We start from the raw sequence: 4,794 nt of genomic DNA, 5'->3' as shown, positions 1-4,794 counted from the left end.
GATGGATATTTTCACTTTATAAAAACAGTGGCCAGAGGCATTTTGTTTTTAGGTTGTCCATCCCATTCTTCATTCATTTTTTTCAAGAGAATTTCTTCAAATTTGGTACAAACCTTCACTTGGACTCAAAGATTAATGGATTAGATTCTGATTGTTGATTCTGAACCTTATATTTCAGGAACACCCATAGGGAAGGTTATTACCTCTAGCACAAACATTTATTTGGAGTCAAGGATGACGTCATTATTTGCCTCCTGAACACATTATCTTAAGAACGCCTGAAGAGAATACTTTAAATTTCGGCACAAATGTTCAGTTCGATTTATGGATTAACTGATCAAATTTTGGTCTCTTGAACCTGCAATCTGCCTTTCCCGAATTTCTTCACGTTTTGACCAGTTGTGATGGACAGAGCCACACATCTGAAGATTTAATTTCACACATCTAATACATAACTACCGTGATGTACGTATATTGTTGAAACATTTTGGGAAACTAAACCCAACCTTTTCTTTGTGCCTTGACTGCTTTGTCCACGACCCCAGTTGTTAGTAGATTTCAGGGGTCAAAGGTTACAGTGACCTCATATGAATCTGGAAAGAAAATGTATATAGACTGATACTGCATTGGTTGGTAGAGGCATACAATTGCATGGCGATAATTCAAATTTTAAACCTATGTTATGATTCCAGATTCCAAGCGGTCAAATAAATAACATATAAAGAGTTAAATGAGGAACTTTTTTCATAAAAGGGTTAGGGTTAGGAACATTTTAAAAACATAAAAATGGATGTCTTAGTTTCATAAATACGGCAGCTATGTCAAACATTCTGTCCAGTTTGTAAATACCAACAATGTGACTGACAACTACGTATTATATCTGGTTTTCAGATGGTCAATTAGATGGACAATTTGTCCTTTAAAGACGATGTGTCCAACAGCTGCTTTTCTTTCTCCACACAGATGGGATGGAGGAAATAATTCAATAGAATTTTGGCGAACACACTTGCTTAAACTGAATTATGTTGCTTCACCATTGCAGTAGAAAGATATCACCCTTCAAAGACAAGAAAACAAAAAAAAACAAAAAATAGATTAGCTGAACTTTTAACCCCCACCCCCCCTCATCCCTCTCTTTGAAGCTATAATGGTGCATTCCTTTGTGTCTCTGAGTGACTCCCACCCACGGTGGCTTCTGACTTGGTCAGTGCTTCCCTTCCTAATGATGTCAGGCAAAGGAGGAAAAGCGTTCTCCTCTCCGTCCTCCTCCTCCTCCCTGTGAGTGGGGGAGCCAGGAATGCTGGCATGAAACACTGAGATTGTTTTGCTACAGCAAAGCAAGTTAGGAGAGGCTCAGGAATTGTTTTAAACACTTGAGGAAAGTTCTAGAGATAATTGTGGTAATTGTGTCAAAGGATATAGAGTGTGATAATTCTAGCTGTGTCCGGTCAGGTCATCAAGACCTGTGGCCTTTAGTAAAGTTGAAATGCCCTGAAATATCTATGAAAAATATATTTTGTATAACACCATGATCCAAATAAAGGTCTCAAATAAAATCGTACCCATATAGATTCCTAGTCTAACGCTGCATTCACACCAAACTAAAAAACTCTTACTGCCTTGGGATCATTTGTGTTTATTTGCATTAATAACGTAAAAATAGACAACCTGCAAATATTTGCCTGTTTTCCTCTGGAAAACCACTGCCTGAACCAAAACCAACAAATAAACAAACTAAACTGTGGCATTGTACATGTTGTGGAAACACCGGAGAAGTTAGTATCATTGTGTGTGCGTCTACAAGACCAGTATGCAACACGGCCAATTTCTTCTCCATGCAGGAGCTCTGTCCAGATGACTTTTATTTCGAGGGCTACCTGAGGCTGACTAGTGGTTGGTTTGGTCACCTGCTAGCTCGGGTCGATGCCAGGATCTGAGTCAGTTGAATTTAATTGTCAGTGCTCGAGCAATCTACGCGAATGAGGCATCATTTGTGTCTGATGGGCGAGAGACACGAAATTCGACTTTGTAAGCTATCTCATCACAACACGATGTGAACACATCAAATCGGCTATGGTATGCAATGCCATAGTTTATATTTTCTTCTTGATGGCTTGGGTGCACACATTATCAACCTTGTTTCCCCAGAATTATATTTATAAACTAAGCAGCAAGAGCAAATACATCTTGAAGCAAATGAAATTTTAAAATATTTTCACTTAGGATCTGAAAATAAAGGAGCGATTTAGTAGCACTTAAATGGCACTACTTATAGCACTTTGTAGTTTGGCTTTCTTGAAGAAAATTGTACTTTCTTGATTCTTGTTGTTCTGGGTTTGTACCCTCATGGTTGAATGCACTTATTGTAAGTCGCTTTGGATAAAAGCGTCAGCTAAATGAAATGTAATGATCTACCAAGATCCCAAATAAAGAGTGCTAAATTGCGTGTGCATTAAAATAGATTGCACGTTTGAATTGTAGGTGTTTTGCGGCTGATCTACTAAAAGAGAGCAGAGTGACCGCAAGTGCAAAGCGAAATTTAATGCCATGGAATTGGAGGTGTTAGTGGAAGAGGCAAACAAACATGTTGTTGAGCTACAGCAAAGAAACACGATATGGGAGAGTATCTGTGAGAAAATTAATGCTGTGGGTAAAACAAAAAGAACAACCGATGAAATTAAGAGAAGATGGCAGGACGTAAGAAGAAGAACAAAAGAAAGAAATAGCTCATAATAACACCTCAGCAAATAAAACAGGTGGGGGGGGCCGGTGGAAGAGATGCCTCTGACCAATATTTAGCAGCAGGAACAATTCACTTTCTGTGGCACGAGTGCTCAGGCACGACACTTGGGCCATTGTAGCGCACACGGAGCACACACCAGGCAGCTGGTTAGTGCTGTATCTGGTGTGACGATGGCCAAGAGAGGGATTATTTTTGCTTCTGTCAATCCAAACATGCTAACACTTGCAGAAAAAGACCGTTCTCTCCGTCTTCTTCCTGTCGTCTCCTCCTCACCACAATAACTGCAGCCATCTGTGCGTAACGCTGTGACGATTAGCACCTACCTTTCAAACATCCTAAATTTAGACGCAGTCACAACCACCGCAATTATTTTCAGGCTTTGTAAATCACATTGTGTTTGCTAAATTAAAGTATTTACATCTACTCCTCATAATATTCTGCGCACTCGGGTAGAAACGCCCAATATTACATATTCATTAAGGCTAGCGTACTAAATTGGGATCACATGTTATTCTGCATGCAATCCTCAGTGCGCACCTTTAGTAGATCAGCTTGCATGATTTTTGGCGGGTTTGCACACGTTTTTACACACACAAACCTTTAGTATATCAGGTCCTTAATGTACTAAGGACATTATACTAACTGACATTGTGGCAATTGACCATGCCACCGGGGTCTCACCACAGCAGCCAGAGACGAACCATTCGCTTTATAGCATTTCTTTTATTACTTATCACACGTGAGAAAACACAAAGTCCCAACCAAACTTAAGGGCCAGCAATTCCTGATGGCATCCAGGTTTGCAGCTCAGTCTCTGTCTCCCCTGTCCCTGTGCATGTGTCTCGTGTGTCTCCCTGCATGTGTCTCTCCAAGCAGCTCTGCTGCTGGCTTTTGAACCTGAGGATCAGTCAGCTAACATCTCTCACCTGCGCTGACTGATCCTCTGGTGCAGGTGAAGGTGCTCTCCCAGCCACCTCCACAGTTGCCATAGACTTCGGGTTCATGCTGGTCTTTCATGTGACAGTTGTACACATTGTAAACCTTCCATTCATCCCAACAAACTCCCAGCAGCTCTGTTGCGTTTGACGATAGCACAAAGATAACATTTCATACAAAATGTATTTACTGTTGCAGTTTAGTTATATACAATTTCAATAAGACAGGGCTGAATTTAAAATAAAAAAATAAAATATATTTTCAGAATCCACCATATTACTGCAGTGCAGAAGCCAAGGCTGGCGGGCTCTCTGCCGGGGTTTGCTGGGCGTTCAACCTGCAAAGCTCTGGCAGGGCTTGGAGTGACTGGAGCTGCAAAGAGGAGGGCCATACGTACCATCACTGAAGCTTCAGAGAAAGCCACTCGGTGGCTTTGGATAAAGAGGGCGAGCCTGTGGATTGTTGCTGCCGGGATGCGATCCGGGACTTGATCAACCCCGGTTGGGTCACCTGGGTGAGGGGGTCTGATGTTGAAAGACCCAAAACCCAGCCCAGGAACATCACTGATGATGCATCCCAGCGCATCCTAGAGATCTATCTTGCAACCTCTCCACTTTGTCGACTTCACGATTCCTTTCGGTAGACCTGAGGGGCAAGGTAACTATCTGGTCAGATAATGTAAAAATTATAGGACATCCAGGTCTAGGCATCTCTGAAGTTAATCTAAAGCTGCTTCCACACATGCACTGAACTCCACAGTTCCATGTGCATGTTTGAATACAAATGTCTGAGTGAGACGCTTCGCAGTTTCTGCAGACTTTCTCTGCCTGGCCCCCTAGTACAAAGTCTGTAGAAATCCAGGGGAATCCGATGTGAGAACATAGCAGGGGATCCCCGGCTGGATTCACTGCCAGCAAGTGGGGAGGGAGGTAACACACGACAGATGCAAAATGAAACAGAAAAAAAGAAAACAAATATCTCCGGTTGAAAAAGGCGGTGACAAATGTTTCAAGAGAGTTTGCGGTGAATAGAGCTGAAGACTGTTTATGTGTGTTGTCAAGAAAATCACATGATCTCCACAGTGAATACGTCACTTCCTGTTTGCTGCTCCATCT

The sequence above is a fragment of the Hippoglossus stenolepis genome, chromosome 9 (assembly GCF_022539355.2).
Source record: "Hippoglossus stenolepis isolate QCI-W04-F060 chromosome 9, HSTE1.2, whole genome shotgun sequence".
Taxonomy (NCBI): domain Eukaryota; kingdom Metazoa; phylum Chordata; class Actinopteri; order Pleuronectiformes; family Pleuronectidae; genus Hippoglossus; species Hippoglossus stenolepis.
This window is presented reverse-complemented; position numbering follows the sequence as displayed.